Below are 17,885 nucleotides of genomic sequence, written 5' to 3'. Positions count from 1 at the left end.
TATTACTAACCTACTCAGCCCTCCCCAGACCTTCAGCTCAGGAGCACATGAACAGAGGTAAGGCCCCTGCAATTAGTAAATTAATCAACCCTCCAGGCCTTGGGAAAATGTCCTGGCAGGGGCGCACAAAACACAGCTTTCTGGGTCATCCAAGGTAGCCAGGTAGCCAGGTAGCCAGGGGGGAGGCTGAGGTGAAGCTGGTGCATGGGAAGTGCCTTCCCGGTGTCTCCTGGCAGTTTGAGTGTTTACCATTTACTGTAGTATTAGCCTTGTACCTGTGTATGGTACCCTTTTGTAACTTGCACAAGTCCCTTTTCTCTTGTAACACACTGTTTGCTACCTCTCACTTTTGTTTGCTTTAGATACTTGCACAAGTGCCACCATTGCCTACGTAACGTTTGTTCTTGTGCTGGAGTGTCTGCCATTAATTGCAGTATTATACCTCTACTTGTATTGTGTACGCTTTTATAACCTGCACACATATCTCTTTTTCCTCCTGTAATGTATCGTTTGCTCCTCACGATTTTGGTTGCTCACTATTGTCACTTTTGATTCATGTAACTTAACGTTTGCTTTTGTAATTTGTCCACTTATAATTTTCTCCTCGTGTATTATTGCTGTTCCTAGTGTGAAGCGCTCTGACACCTTCAGGTAAAGTCCGCGCTATATAAAATCACATAAATAAATAAATAAAACAAAAAAATTCCAAACATCACCAGGCCCCCACAACAAGGCCCATTCTTCCTCGCCCACTATGCCCTGAATGTGAAGGGCTGTGGGCGAGGTGTTAAGACTAACACCGTTTCTGGGCTGCATGGGCGCCAGGGGGCCGAGGTGCAAATGGCTCAAAGGCCTGAGAAACACCTGGCCCCGGGGAGGCCGATTCTTGCAAACAATCACCCCTCCACCCCAGCCCAGCCTCAGCTTGATTGCTTGGCAGGGCAGGGGTGAAGGAGAGCCCACAGCTGACAATCGCTGTCTGGCCGCACAGCGAGGCTGCTTTCATTTTCTCAGTCTCTGTCTCCGTGCACTCTGTGGGACGTTTTTTTTCTCCCCTTTCCTAGTCCACTCTCTGTGGACTGGGACAGGGGAGAAAAAAAACGGCCCACAGAGGGCACTGAGGCACCGGCCCTTCGGCCCATTCCCGAATGCCCGCCTTGCCAATCCGCCCCTGGTATCTATCGAGAGAGCAGCTCCGGCCGCGAGACACACCGGGCACGCAGAGGTCTGAGCTTCATGAAGACGGCAGCGCTCAGACCGCTGCAGCTCCATAATGAACACAGTCAGAAACCGCGCGCTGGGCCGAGCCGCCTTTCACCAGACGCCAAATCGCTTCAGTTTGCAGCACTGACTAGGCCCAGAATTGATTAGTACAATTGTTCCCTTGGCCATGTTCCCGGATCGTGTTCTAGCCTCATTAGATGTAATTCTCTCAAACGCAGCTGCCAGCAGCACCCTCCAGCACAGTGCAGTGTTTCATTTAACTCTGCCGCCGTGTCCACCAAATAATCGTTCGTTTATGAAGCGGTGATTCTCAGGTCCCTCAAAGCGCCGCTCGCCATCTTGTCACTATCCAACTCAATACTCATTTTATCGGGGGCAGCCTGGGCAGGATGAAAGGCTGAGCCAACTCCAAGCCATGCTGAATTGAAATATATAGCTCTCTGATTGCACAGCTTTCCAACACAAAGGGAACGAATTTCTCTAGATTTCTTGTCAGACCAGTTGGGCGAAAGGTAGAGGGTCACAGGGGGTTGTTTTCAAAGTGTCTGGCCCAAGATCCTTTGCAACAGGGAAACTGTTCCTCGGCTGTCAGAAAAGCAGAAAGCACACAGGGCTGTGTTGCCGTCTTCTCCCTTTATCTCAGCGGCCGAAATTAACCCACACAGTTCTAAAATAGAGGGCAATTTTTAAAATGAGTTGTCATATTGTTTCATAATTATATTTCATTTAGATTTGCACTGCTGTTCAGAAGCAATGTAACATTAGTATGTGATCGCTACCACACTGGCTACCAAGCTTCTTATTTGATAATAATTAATCGATAACAACATCCCAACAGAAAAAATAAATACGTTTTGTTCACAGCCTATTTTTAAACCAGGCGTAAATGCATTCTGGGAGTGATACATGATGGAACTGGGTGTGATCTCCAGTTACCAATGGTCTCTCTCAAATTATTTCCCTACTTATTGCTGTTTGCCATTTATCTAGCGCACAATCTGCCATTAGTACGGCATCGCAGCGCTCTCAGTAGCCTGGGAATGAGTTTCTACAGCTTTCGGAGGTTACAACACCAGATAGGCGGATGGATGCGTTGAGATTAGCATTCGAGGGCCACAAAGCCACAGAAAGACATGAAGAACGTGGAGGCGATGACAGGGAGCATTGAGATTTAATGATTGACTAGGAGGAGAGCACCTTTTAATCAGATGGCATATAATGGCGGCTGAAGGAAGCATGAAAGAAGCTGGGGTGCTAAGAATGATTTGTTGTTACTTGACAATTGTCATTTCTGATTTCCTGTAGCCTACTCGGTGCTTTGGCGAAAAAAAACCTTGTCAGTGTTCAATTTAGATGCAATGTAGAACCAATTAGACGTTTCTTTGAATTTGTCATGGTCTTTGGGCATACTCCAGAGGTATAGTGTAATATGTTAGTCATATCTAGAGCAATGAAATATAGTCAACAGCTGGTATCCAAAACTCTTTTTAGAATCTAGTATAATGAAGGTGTGCTAAAGAGACTCCCATCGTACTATAGGCATGATTGGTGTAGGTCTGCCAAACGAAGAGGCCGATATGTAAACTGCTCATATGGATCTGAAGCTAAAACTGAAGGTGGCAAGGTGTGCGTGTGTGAATAACCATCACACACAAATGACAACCCTGGTACCTCCATGCTAACGGCTGTTTTCGTAAACCCTACCAAACTAATCAAACAAGCACCACAACATCTGCATGAAAATAAAAGGAGAGCAGAAGAAAAAAAAAGTTCTGCAATCATGATCCTGACGTCTAGAGTGCAAACGAACGGTTTGAGGTACTGGCAAGGACCAAAGCTACAAAACACTGTTCCTAATCACTGATAAGGTCAATGGTCAATATGCTTACCAAGACATCTTGCATAACTAAGGATATTGACAAAACATGAAAGCAATTTAGTGATTGGTGTGTGAAAGAAGAAGGTTGCCCATAGGTGCAGTGGATTTGGTACTGAGGAGCCAGGCCTAATTAATATACACAACATAGAGCAGGGGCTGCTCCTCCTTTTGAGCCCCACTTAATCCCCCTGAGCCCCAAGATGACAAAATAATCACAGGAGTTTCCTGGTGGCCAGGCTGCAGTAGCGAGCGGTCCGGAGCAGGAGGTCCTGTTGTAATGTTAAAAGTTAGGCCGCAAACGTCAACATTATCGGCGCCATCTTGCCCTTTTTGGAGCCCATTCGTGCGCGTAAGCGGCAACCATTTTGAGCACCACGGCCTCCCTGCCCCTCGCTGATAGCCAGCGCGTCTCTCTCTCTCTCTCCTGACCTCGCAAAGCATCCCCCGCACGCTGACAGCCCCCGCTCTCACATGCCTTGGGTCATAAACCCCTCTACCACGCAGCTCTGCCTCGGAACCCCATCCTGTTCCCAGCGCGACACCTCCCTCCATTCCTTTCATGGTCCCGGATCCTTTGATAACACCCCCCTTCCCTTTGTGCCCGTTTGTCTCACTCGTTCCCAGGCCGCCACCTGGCCCTGTGGATACTGTTATTGCCCCCTTCCTCCTGTACAGTAGGAAGCCTCCCCCATCAAAGGATCCTTGAACTAATCAAAGCCCCCACCCCATGAGATCCGATCGACCTCCTACATTCCGGGAATCGGCGGAATGTCCAGCTGTGCGATACTCATCACCTGTTGTGATCGGGGTGGGGACTCTAACTGTAAATATGTGTGGGAACGGGCCTGAAGCGGGGATTCCGAGGATGTCCTTTCATACTTCAAAGCATTGCAAGAATGTGTGACATGTAATAAAGATCATAAACATGTGTATAAGAGGCCAGGCCTCAGAGATGCGGTTAGAGCACCTCGAGAAGATACCCTGTTGTCTGATTTGATGTGTTCTGCTCCGTCGGAATAAAACTTCTGTTTCCTGCCTTCCAGTCTCCAGCGCCTGCCTCTTTGTTTGGTAACTTGAGTGGGTATAGAGGCGGTTACCGCCGGGCAACTGCGGAAAAGGTCTTCTGCCCGTACCTTTTTCTACAATTGGCGTCCCAAACGTGGGGCCCATCAGCGACTCGTGGATCCAGTGGGAGAGGTCCTGACGACAGAGTGAACGACTGCAACGATCGGGAGTGCACCTGTCCGATAGACCCTCGTCCGACAGCCGATCATCCGAACTTCACTGGTTCCGAACAGACCTCTCTCGAGTGATCTACGGTCCTGACTGGGAACCATCAGGAGTGCCGCGAGGACTACGAAGAATAGAGGACGATCGGGCGCTGGATTCGGAAGACAAGAAACTGTCCATGTGGTCCGGGTAAGGTCGTGTAAACACGACGAATTGCGAAATGATTGTTTGATTGGAAAATACTAGTATTACTCTTTGTTGATTTGTTTGGAGATTCGCTGTCTCCAAACGGAGAAACAACAGGCTCTCTCTTTGCAAGCAGTGAAGGATAGGTAACGTAGACTTTTGTCCCCATTGTAATCCGTCGTGCCTATCTTTCTCCCCCACTGATTGATTTTTTGAACCCGAACTACGGTTCGTGGATTGTTCTCTGGAGATTTCCTTCTCCCCCACTGATTAATTGTTTGAACCCGAACTACTGTTCGCGGATTGTTTTCTGGAGATTCTCTGTCTGCAAACAGGAAAGAACAGGTTCCCTCTTTGCAGATAGTGAAAGGGTAGGTAACGCAGACCTTTGCGGGCCTACTTATTCTCCCCACTGATTGTTTGATTGACCGAACATTGACTGTTCGATATTGGTTCATGAGGTATTCACTGCCTGCAAACAACGTAGAATAGAAATATTCTGTCTAGTCTTTGCACACAGTGATAAGATAGGTAGTGCTGACTTTTGTCCCCATTGTAATCCGTCATGCCTGTCTTCTCCCCACTGATTGGTAGCCTGTTTTGCCCGGACCGCTTATTAGAGATGAACCATCCGGCTCCACTGGAAGGCACCCCTAATAAGGACATGTTCATGAAGCATGGATTGATCGCTATAGCTTATAGCAAGCTGTGGCACAAATATACGAAAAAGGATCGAGAAAGTCAGTGGCCACTGATAGGATCCTTCGATGATGATAAAATGAGCGCGCTAGAAACAGCCCTTGGTAAAAACAAGACAACGCCCACTATGCTTGATAGTTTTGGCATGTGGCGCAAAGAAACCGAACAGCGTAAGAAGAGAAATGAGAGTAGGTTGGGAAAAGAGCTGCGAAAGGCAGCCCACCTAGCTGCTAAGAAACTAGAAGAAGAGATTAAGGAAAGAGAGGAAGCCAATCAGAAACCAGAGATAGAAACATCAAATCAGTGTCCGGTTAGAACGCCCTGCACGCTCTACCCTGAATTACCCTCGAAACAGCGAGCCAACGATGATCTGTTGTTAGGTCCTCCGATCATCTACATGCCCCCTCCATATGCCCCTTCCCAACCCTTAGCACGGCACCCACCATCCCCAGGCACAAACGAGAGTAGCGCCACAGCTTCGGCCCCCATGGCCTCTATGCCGGCCGAACTCCTTGTATTAGATACTACACAAACGACAACGTTTGGCGACCCTGAGACCCGAAGGGCTGGTTCTGCAAGAACAAACAGATTAAGCAAAGATGAGCGAGCAGGGATTGACAAGATAGCAAGGACATTGGTAGAAAGAAAGGAAGATGAAGAGTATATCACGGATATGTTTAACTCGTATACAGGAAGTCACAGACGACATTTTACCGTTCGACTGTGTTATCATGCCTTGAACGCATACGAGGACCGATATCGAGACAAAGGTCCCGAGAGCCTAACGACTCTATACCGGAAGGTCGATATCGGGGATGAGGGCGAGTGTGATGTGACGGACCTCCTTATGCGAACGCTTGAGGTTTTCCGCCACCTCACTGAACAAGGATCGGGAGCTAAACCCACGACATCCGTAGCAACCGAACCACAAACTGAGCGATCTAACGCCATGATGCCGATACGAGAAGCTGCCCCTTACTGGGTTCCTCCACGAGGTGAAGGGACTAACGATGATGCAAACCACAAAGATGCAAAAGGAAGGGTAGTGTACAACTGGGTCTACCAGCCGTGGGACCGGCAAGAGATTCTGACATTCCGGAAATCTCTGCCTGACCTACGTAAAAACCCCACTGCCTTCTATACTGAATTAGGTACAGCCCTAGGTTCAACGATTATGACCCTGGCTGACATCGACTTGTTCTTCGGGTTATGTCTACCAGCTGATGTGTGGAAGCAAATCCGGAAAGTTGACCACCTTGAGCTGTTTGGACATACCTGGTCACAACTCGATGGCATTGATAAACAACGTGAACCTGGACAAAAGTCTTTGAAATCCATTTTAGACCTCCCAGACAAAATCGTACAGAAATTAAAAACCCTGATTCCAGAAAAGAAAGTGGACTGGTCGATAGTAACGGCCTGTCGCCAGAAACCCCAGGAGGATGTATCGGAATACTTCTCCCGGTTTGAAACGGTGTTCTCCGACTACAGCGGCCAGGACATGACCACTGCAACCGGACACCATCTGTTTGTCCAGAATTACGTTAAGGGTTTGACACCAGAGGTCTCCCAGAAACTACAGGCCAGCGAGAGTAGTTGGGCAGCCTCCAAACCTGTGGCTATCCTCCAGATGGCCCAATATTATGAACATCAGAAAAATGAAAACGATAGAGCAACAGAGAAAAAGAAGAAAGACTTGAAAGAGAGGGTGATGATTGCACAACTGCAAGGGGTGACTATAGGACGAGACCAATACAGGGGAAACTATCAGACGAATGTCCCTAAGACTGCACCTCCCAAGGACCGCACTTTGACCCCCCGCATTGGACGTACAGACATTAGAGAGGACCAGTGTGCTTTCTGTAAAGGGACTGGCCATTGGAAATCCCAATGCCCGGTTCTTTTGGAAATAATCAGAAACAAAGACCCCAAGGACATTGCAAGTGGACCGAGAAATAGAGAACAGCGAGGGCCCCCAAATGACACAACTAACGACAGATCAGGCAGACCAAATACATTTGATCGACCCAGACAGAACCAATGCCAGCAATCTGACTACGATGACGCCCACAACTTTGCATAGGACTGCCAAGGGCAAGGGAGGGATCCAGTCGAGCTCTATGTTGACCAGCAAGGCCCTTATGTCACTGCTAAGGTCTTGGGTACAAAGTCTCCATTTCTGGTAGACACTGGCGCAACACGTAGTGCGTTATCTAAACGACTGATTCCAAGGGCACCCTTGTCTGGCTCACTTATAACATCGACAGGTTTCGATGGAACGCCCTCCACTAACCCTTTGTCCGCTCCGATCCTCTTCGACTTAGAAAACAACACCACTGACACCACGTTTTTACTTTCCTCCAATAGCCCTGACGCCATTATGGGACTTGACTTATTGAAACACTTCCGAGCGACAATTAGATGTTCTCAAGACGGAGTTCGAGTTTTCCTTTACGACAACCCCGTTCTGCTTAGACATTGCCCTCCCCGACGCATGTTTTCCATCACTGACGCTGACACATCCCTGCTTGACACTCTGCCTCCGTATCTGTGGGCCAAGACAGATTCGGACGTAGGGCGCATGATGATTGACCCAGTACACATTACTGTCCGACCAGACGCAACACTCCCAAAACTTCCACAATATTGGATATCGCCCGAGGGCGAGAAGGCATTGGTAAAGATTATTCAGTCACTGATAGACGCAGGAGTGGTAGAGGAAGCGGTTAGCAACGTTTGCAACAGCCCTATCTTGCCCATCATCAAGAAACAAGGAGAGGGAGATGAGAAAGCATACCGCTTTATCATTGACCTTCGAGAGATCAACAAAGTGGTTGTACCCCAGTACCCCGTGGTCTCAGATATCACCACCATCCTGACTTTGATTCCTTCTACTGCCACCACCTTCACTGTCATTGACCTCAAAAACGCATTCTTTTCCATCCCCATCCACCCAGACAGCCGATATCTCTTCGGCTTCACCCTAAAAGCCCGCTCATATAGGTTCTGCCGAGCACCCCAGGGCTACAGAGAAAGCCCTAGCATCTACAGTCAGGCCCTCAAGAGACAACTGGATCAAGTCCAGTTACCCGATGGAGTGGTGTTGGTGCAATACGTCGATGATATCCTTTTGGCGGCCGACACCACTCCGCTAGCAGTCACAGCCACCATTCAACTCCTACACTTCCTTGCGGAAAATGGCCACAAGGTCTCCAAGAAGAAGTTGCAATTCTGCCAACCCCAGGTCACTTACTTAGGCCACCTTTTGTCCAAAGACGGAAGGAAACTCACTCCCGACCGGATCCAAACCATTCTCGAAATCCCTGTCCCTAAGACTCAGAAACAGGTTCGCTCCCTACTAGGCCTCACCTCCTTCTGCCGACAATGGTTACCAAACTTTAGCCTCATTGTGAAACCGCTGCTTTCTCTGCTAGCTAAAGATGTCCCCTTCCCACTCCCTTGGACCCCTGAGTGCCAAACCTCCTTCACGGAACTACGAGATGCCCTCTGTTCGGCCCCTGTCCTAGGTACCCCTGATTACACAAAGCCCTTCTCCCTTTACACTCACGAAAGGGAGGGGTGCGCTTTATCTGTCCTGACCCAGTCCATTGGCCCAAAGCAACGACCGTGCGCTTACTTCTCTGCCACTCTTGACCCTGTAGCCAGAGCCTTGCCTGCCTGCCTTCGAGCTGTAGCTGCCGCTGCTATCTCTATCCGACAGAGTGAGGGGATCGTACTCTCGAATCCCCTCACAGTACTGGTACCCCATGCAGTTGACACCCTCCTGAACCAAACCAAGACGCAACACCTGACGAGTGCACGACTGACTGGATACGAGCTGACTTTGCTTGCGCCCCATATCACCCTGAAAAGATGCACCACACTGAACCCGGCAACTCTGTTACCCTTACCAGAGAACGATCCCAATGTGCCCCCTGTACATGACTGTGTGGCTCTTACGGACGAACAGACTAGAAGTAGGGTTGACCTCAGAGACACAGCTTTTCCTGACCCTGACGGAGAGCTGTGGGTGGACGGTTCTTGCATCAAACTCCCCGATGGCACCACTTCAGCTGCCTATGCAGTCACCACGGCTCGAACTGTAGTCGAGACAGCCCGCATCACGCAACGATCTGCCCAGGCAGCGGAACTGATTGCTCTCACACGAGCCTGTATCCTAGCAGCAGGAACCACAGCGAACATTTACACTGACAGCCAGTACGCCTTCGGGGTGGTTCACCATTTTGGGCTCCTTTGGAGGGAAAGGGGATTCTTGACCTCACACGGCACACCCATCTTGCATGGAGATCTAGTCTCCGCCTTGATCGAAGCTGTCCTTCTCCCCAAAAGGCTTGCGGTCATCAAATGCCAGGCACACAAGAAAGTGACAGACATTATTGGACAGGGAAATGCACTAGCCGACATCACTGCTCGAACGACAGCTGAAAATAGGACGACAACACGTATGTACGTGACCAGGTCACAAGCAGAAAAATGGACTGACGCTAGGGACACTATTAGAGACATTCAAATGGCTAGCACACAACACGAACTGACTGAATGGACACGGGTGGGATTAAAAGACGACGAAGGCTGCTGGCGGACAAAGGACACAAACAAATGGTTGCTACCTGACTCCTACCTGATTCCCATACTGACTATGGCACACTCCCCCGCCCACATAGGATCAGCCCCCATGATTGAACTTGTCTCCAGAGTTTGGCACAATGATAAAATCACAGACTCCGCCAAACGTCTGGTCCAACAATGCTTGATATGCCTGCAACACAACCCCGGGAAAGGAACTGTAGTACCCCGGGGAGGGTTTGGGGTCCCAAATCACCCGTTTGAAGTCCTGCAAATGGACTATATCCAGCTAGACAGATGCCAAGGCCTGAAATACGTACTTGTTGTGGTGTGTGCATTTAGCAAGTGGGTGGAGGCATACCCAACCCGTGACAACACCCTCCATGGCCACTGCAAAAGTACTATTAAAGGAATTCTTCCCTCGCTACGGCCTTTGTCGAATTTTATGGAGCGACAATGGCCCCCACTTCATAGCCGAAGTCATCCAGCTCATCATAAAGGGGCTGGGCATCAAGCAGAAGTTCCACGCAGTTTTCCACCCCCAATCTGCTGGACTGGTCGAGCGACACAATGCCACACTAAAGCTTAAACTAGCCAAGATAGTAGCTACCACAGGACTGAAATGGCCAGATGCTCTCCCCCTGGCATTGCTATCGATGCGTTCCACCCCCACCAAGCACCACTTGACACCTTACGAGGTCGTTTTCGGCCGACCCATGAGCGTCTGGTCTGCACCAAAACCGACTTCCATTCATGACGTCCCAGACGTCCTAATGTCTGATTATCTGTATAAATTGACTGAAACTCTGTCTGTCATTCATCAGCAGGTGCAGCAGGCCATCCCCGATGCTTCCAGGGGTCCGGGTCACGACATCCAACCGGGGGAATATGTTTTGATCCGGAATTTTCAGCGGGCGAAAAGTCTGGAACCCCGGTGGACGGGCCCCTGGCAAGTATTGCTCACCACCCGGACGGCTCTTCGTGTGGAGGGGAAACGGCACTGGCTGCACGCACACCACTGCAAGAGGATCTCCTCGACTTTGGCCACAACAGAAAGCATCGACAACCAAGAAGAGCTCCTGAACAAGGACCGACCGTCACTAACCTGCTATCCTGATACCGAAGCACTTGAACTTTCAAAATTCTCTGATCCCACTGTGCCATCCAGAGAAGGGTATTTCCTGCGTCGAAAGGAGGGAGCTTCGGCCAAGTAGACCACGGACTAAGTTAAATCTCAGAACGGTGACCTAAACACCACCAAGGGTCACCTGGAGAGAAGCTAAACGAAGTCTGTGGTTCTGCCCGCTACCGAGCACCTTGAAGATGATGGAAGCGCCAAATAAGAAGATGATGGAAGCACCAAATAAGAAGATGATGGAAGCAACAGGAAATACCCACTACAGAAACCCAAAAACAGACAGACTCCACAGCTCAAAGACAATTGCACTTTTCATCACAATCCTTTTCTGCTTTCTCCTCATGACCACACTCTGGATTGTGGAAGAAAATGCACCTGCTCATGAAACATTCCTGACCACTGCTCAGCCTACCACCATGAAGGAACATTATCTGATTTCGCTCTCTCCTCAACTCAGAGAGAGGCGAAAGGAGTTTTGGAATAACTCCTTTGTACAGTTGCTGCACCAGCACAATCTTGCCACCAACGCCACCAACTGTTGGATCTGTGGGTTGCTACCCCACGCCACTGGACACTCGATACCTTTCATCCCTTCACCCTTCTCAGTTCACGGCTCCTGCCTTGCTTGGCTGATCCTCCTGCAAGAAAGCTATAAAGACAATGCCACCTCCGGCAAAACCATGACACACTTCTATCATGGGGTCTGGCGAAACCAAACAAAGACACACTTCTGCCCGCAGACCTCCAACGACTCAATCCACATGGACATCCCTGCTAAAGAACGAATTGAAATGCAGGTGTTCAACAATCCAACCAGACCCACTTTCTCTTACCTGCGGAAACGAACGGCTGCCACTCTGACTGTGGCCCTGTCAGTCATTAACGTCACAGGCCACATGTGCATAGAAGGGCTTGGGACACAGCTGGTAGGCCGCAGCGCCTGCCGTTTCACCAGAACTTTGGACTCCACCGATCCACCTTCCTTTGTATCCTCCCCAAACATGTACTTCGTCTGCGGCACAAAAGCTTACACCTGGCTCCCCAAAGGCTGGGGGGGCACTTGTTTCATCTCCTTCATCCTTCCTCCGACTTATGTGGTTCCAGCGAATCATCACAGACAAAAACGAGCCAAGGACATTGAACAAGCCGACTCAACAGGAGCACAGTTCCTCGATGCTATGAAGGGACTTGTTCCGCTCTGGGGCCCGATGGCAAACAGCCGTGCCATCCGACATCTGACTCAGGCAGTTGAGACAACAATGAACATCACAGCTGGTATCCTTGCTAACAACACTGCCGAGCTTCAAGCGGTCCGCTTGGTAGCACTCCAGAACCGCCTTGTGCTAGATGTGGTTCTTGCGGACCGTGGTGGAGCATGCCGCATTATTGGGTCCAGCTGCTGTACATACATACCGGACAATTCACCCTCAGTATATAAAGCCATCGAGCATCTCCACAGACTCTCGTTAGAAGTCCACCAGGAGCAGGAAGAATGGTCACTTGGTGGATGGTTCTGGAGCACTGTTAAGAACTGGGTCTGGAGACTGTTTACCATTATCTTGATTCCTGTAGTGGCAATATGTGGTCTATGCTTAGGAATTCAATGCCTGCCACCTCTATGTTCATTATGTACAAATTGTATTTGCCCTAAGACTGTGGACTTTGGAAACGAACGCATGGGAGCATTATATGATGCCGAGGTTAGGAATTTGATGAAGATTGACATTGAGTAGGCAAGTTGGCTAGATATGTTGAAAAGGGAGGACTGTTAAAAGTTAGGCCGCAAACGTCAACATTATCGGCGCCATCTTGCCCTTTTTGGAGCCCATTCGTGCGCGTAAGCGGCAACCATTTTGAGCACCACGGCCTCCCTGCCCCTCGCTGATAGCCAGCGCGTCTCTCTCTCTCTCTCCTGACCTCGCAAAGCATCCCCCGCACGCTGACAGCCCCCGCTCTCACAGGCCTTGGGTCATAAACCCCTCTACCACGCAGCTCTGCCTCGGAACCCCATCCTGTTCCCAGCGCGACACCTCCCTCCATTCCTTTCATGGTCCCGAATCCTTTGATAACACCCCCCTTCCCTTTGTGCCCGTTTGTCTCACTCGTTCCCAGGCCGCCACCTGGCCCTGCGGATACTGTTATTGCCCCCTTCCTCCTGTACAGTAGGAAGCCTCCCCCATCAAAGGATCCTTGAACTAATCAAAGCCCCCACCCCATGAGATCCGATCGACCTCCTACATTCTGGGAATCGGCGGAATGTCCAGCTGTGCGATACTCATCACCTGTTGTGATCGGGGTGGGGACTCTAACTGTAAATATGTGTGGGAACGGGCCTGAAGCGGGGATTCCGAGGATGTCCTTTCATACTTCAAAGCATTGCAAGAATGTGTGACATGTAATAAAGATCATAAACATGTGTATAAGAGGCCAGGCCTCAGAGATGCGGTTAGAGCACCTCGAGAAGATACCCTGTTGTCTGATTTGATGTGTTCTGCTCCGTCGGAATAAAACTTCTGTTTCCTGCCTTCCAGTCTCCAGCGCCTGCCTCTTTGTTTGGTAACTTGAGTGGGTATAGAGGCGGTTACCGCCGGGCAACTGCGGAAAAGGTCTTCTGCCCGTACCTTTTTCTACAATTGGCGCCCCAAACGTGGGGCCCATCAGCGACTCGTGGATCCAGTGGGAGAGGTCCTGACGACAGAGTGAACGACTGCAACGATCGGGAGTGCACCTGTCCGATAGACCCTCGTCCGACAGCCGATCATCCGAACTTTACTGGTTCCGAACAGACCTCTCTTGAGTGATCTACGGTCCTGACTGGGAACCATCAGGAGTGCCGCGAGGACTACGAAGAATAGAGGACGATCGGGCGCTGGATTCGGAAGACAAGAAACTGTCCATGTGGTCCGGGTAAGGTCGTGTAAACACGACGAATTGCGAAATGATTGTTTGATTGGAAAATACTAGTATTACTCTTTGTTGATTTGTTTGGAGATTCGCTGTCTGCAAACGGAGAAACAACAGGCTCTCTCTTTGCAAGCAGTGAAGGATAGGTAACGCAGACTTTTGTCCCCATTGTAATCCGTCGTGCCTATCTTTCTCCCCCACTGATTGATTTTTTGAACCCGAACTACGGTTCGTGGATTGTTCTCTGGAGATTTCCTTCTCCCCCACTGATTAATTGTTTGAACCCGAACTACTGTTCGCGGATTGTTTTCTGGAGATTCTCTGTCTGCAAACAGGAAAGAACAGGTTCCCTCTTTGCAGATAGTGAAAGGGTAGGTAACGCAGACCTTTGCGGGCCTACTTATTCTCCCCACTGATTGTTTGATTGACCGAACATTGACTGTTCGATATTGGTTCATGAGGTATTCACTGCCTGCAAACAACGTAGAATAGAAATATTCTGTCTAGTCTTTGCACACAGTGATAAGATAGGTAGTGCTGACTTTTGTCCCCATTGTAATCCGTCATGCCTGTCTTCTCCCCACTGATTGGTAGCCTGTTTAGCCCGGACCGCTTATTAGAGATGAACCATCCGGCTCCACTGGAAGGCACCCCTAATAAGGACATGTTCATGAAGCATGGATGGATCGCTATAGCTTATAGCAAGCTGTGGCACAAATATACGAAAAAGGATCGAGAAAGTCAGTGGCCACTGATAGGATCCTTCGATGATGATAAAATGAGCGTGCTAGAAACAGCCCTTGGTAAAAACAAGACAACGCCCACTATGCTTGATAGTTTTGGCATGTGGCGCAAAGAAACCGAACAGCGTAAGAAGAGAAATGAGAGTAGGTTGGGAAAAGAGCTGCGAAAGGCAGCCCACCTAGCTGCTAAGAAACTAGAAGAAGAGATTAAGGAAAGAGAGGAAGCCAATCAGAAACCAGAGATAGAAACATCAAATCAGTGTCCGGTTAGAACGCCCTGCACGCTCTACCCTGAATTACTCTCGAAACAGCGAGCCAACGATGATCTGTTGTTAGGTCCTCCGATCATCTACATGCCCCCTCCATATGCCCCTTCCCAACCCTTAGCACGGCACCCACCATCCCCAGGCACAAACGAGAGTAGCGCCACAGCTTCGGCCCCCATGGCCTCTATGCCGGCCGAACTCCTTGTATTAGATACTACACAAACGACAACGTTTGGCGACCCTGAGACCCGAAGGGCTGGTTCTGCAAGAACAAACAGATTAAGCAAAGATGAGCGAGCAGGGATTGACAAGATAGCAAGGACATTGGTAGAAAGAAAGGAAGATGAAGAGTATATCACGGATATGTTTAACTCGTATACAGGAAGTCACAGACGACATTTTACCGTTCGACTGTGTTATCATGCCTTGAACGCATACGAGGACCGATATCGAGACAAAGGTCCCGAGAGCCTAACGACTCTATACCGGAAGGTCGATATCGGGGATGAGGGCGAGTGTGATGTGACGGACCTCCTTATGCGAACGCTTGAGGTTTTCCGCCACCTCACTGAACAAGGATCGGGAGCTAAACCCACGACATCCGTAGCAACCGAACCACAAACTGAGCGATCTAACGCCATGATGCCGATACGAGAAGCTGCCCCTTACTGGGTTCCTCCACGAGGTGAAGGGACTAACGATGATGCAAACCACAAAGATGCAAAAGGAAGGGTAGTGTGCAACTGGGTCTACCAGCCGTGGGACCGGCAAGAGATTCTGACATTCCGGAAATCTCTGCCTGACCTACGTAAAAACCCCACTGCCTTCTATACTGAATTAGGTACAGCCCTAGGTTCAACGATTATGACCCTGGCTGACATCGACTTGTTCTTCGGGTTATGTCTACCAGCTGATGTGTGGAAGCAAATCCGGAAAGTCGACCACCTTGAGCTGTTTGGACATACCTGGTCACAACTCGATGGCATTGATAAACAACGTGAACCTGGACAAAAGCCTTTGAAATCCATTTTAGACCTCCCAGACAAAATCGTACAGAAATTAAAAACCCTGATTCCAGAAAAGAAAGTGGACTGGTCGATAGTAACGGCCTGTCGCCAGAAACCCCAGGAGGATGTATCGGATTACTTCTCCCGGTTTGAAACGGTGTTCTCCGACTACAGCGGCCAGGACATGACCACTGCAACCGGACACCATCTGTTTGTCCAGAATTACGTTAAGGGTTTGACACCAGAGGTCTCCCAGAAACTACAGGCCAGCGAGAGTAGTTGGGCAGCCTCCAAACCTGTGGCTATCCTCCAGATGGCCCAATATTATGAACATCAGAAAAATGAAAACGATAGAGCAACAGAGAAAAAGAAGAAAGACTTGAAAGAGAGGGTGATGATTGCACAACTGCAAGGGGTGACTATAGGACGAGACCAATACAGGGGAAACTATCAGACGAATGTCCCTAAGACTGCACCTCCCAAGGACCGCACTTTGACCCCCCGCATTGGACGTACAGACATTAGAGAGGACCAGTGTGCTTTCTGTAAAGGGACTGGCCATTGGAAATCCCAATGCCCGGTTCTTTTGGAAATAATCAGAAACAAAGACCCCAAGGACATAGCAAGTGGACCGAGAAATAGAGAACAGCGAGGGCCCCCAAATGACACAACTAACGACAGATCAGGCAGACCAAATACATTTGATCGACCCAGACAGAACCAATGCCAGCAATCTGACTACGATGACGCCCACGACTTTGCATAGGACTGCCAAGGGCAAGGGAGGGATCCAGTCGAGCTCTATGTTGACCAGCAAGGCCCTTATGTCACTGCTAAGGTCTTGGGTACAAAGTCTCCATTTCTGGTAGACACTGGCGCAACACGTAGTGCGTTATCTAAACGACTGATTCCAAGGGCACCCTTGTCTGGCTCACTTATAACATCGACAGGTTTCGATGGAACGCCCTCCACTAACCCTTTGTCCGCTCCGATCCTCTTCGACTTAGAAAACAACACCACTGACACCACGTTTTTACTTTCCTCCAATAGCCCTGACGCCATTATGGGACTTGACTTATTGAAACACTTCCGAGCGACAATTAGATGTTCTCAAGACGGAGTTCGAGTTTTCCTTTACGACAACCCCGTTCTGCTTAGACATTGCCCTCCCCGACGCATGTTTTCCATCACTGACGCTGACACATCCCTGCTTGACACTCTGCCTCCGTATCTGTGGGCCAAGACAGATTCGGACGTAGGGCGCATGATGATTGACCCAGTACACATTACTGTCCGACCAGACGCAACACTCCCAAAACTTCCACAATATTGGATATCGCCCGAGGGCGAGAAGGCATTGGTAAAGATTATTCAGTCACTGATAGACGCAGGAGTGGTAGAGGAAGCGGTTAGCAACGTTTGCAACAGCCCTATCTTGCCCATCATCAAGAAACAAGGAGAGGGAGATGAGAAAGCATACCGCTTTATCATTGACCTTCGAGAGATCAACAAAGTGGTTGTACCCCAGTACCCCGTGGTCTCAGATATCACCACCATCCTGACTTTGATTCCTTCTACTGCCACCACCTTCACTGTCATTGACCTCAAAAACGCATTCTTTTCCATCCCCATCCACCCAGACAGCCGATATCTCTTCGGCTTCACCCTAAAAGCCCGCTCATATAGGTTCTGCCGAGCACCCCAGGGCTACAGAGAAAGCCCTAGCATCTACAGTCAGGCCCTCAAGAGACAACTGGATCAAGTCCAGTTACCCGATGGAGTGGTGTTGGTGCAATACGTCGATGATATCCTTTTGGCGGCCGACACCACTCCGCTAGCAGTCACAGCCACCATTCAACTCCTACACTTCCTTGCGGAAAATGGCCACAAGGTCTCCAAGAAGAAGTTGCAATTCTGCCAACCCCAGGTCACTTACTTAGGCCACCTTTTGTCCAAAGACGGAAGGAAACTCACTCCCGACCGGATCCAAACCATTCTCGAAATCCCTGTCCCTAAGACTCA

General features: G+C 49.6%; 1 protein-coding gene across 2 annotated transcripts in view; it reads right to left on the bottom strand.

Moving 5' to 3' along the window:
• Positions 1-17,885, bottom strand: part of LOC147730750 (uncharacterized) — a 1,432,305-nt gene that overhangs the window by 437,459 nt on the left and 976,961 nt on the right. The gene's annotated exons all lie outside the window — the stretch shown is intronic.

The sequence above is a fragment of the Lissotriton vulgaris genome, chromosome 2_1, assembly GCF_964263255.1.
Source record: "Lissotriton vulgaris chromosome 2_1, aLisVul1.2, whole genome shotgun sequence".
Lineage (NCBI taxonomy): Eukaryota > Metazoa > Chordata > Amphibia > Caudata > Salamandridae > Lissotriton > Lissotriton vulgaris.
This window is presented reverse-complemented; position numbering and strand designations above follow the sequence as displayed.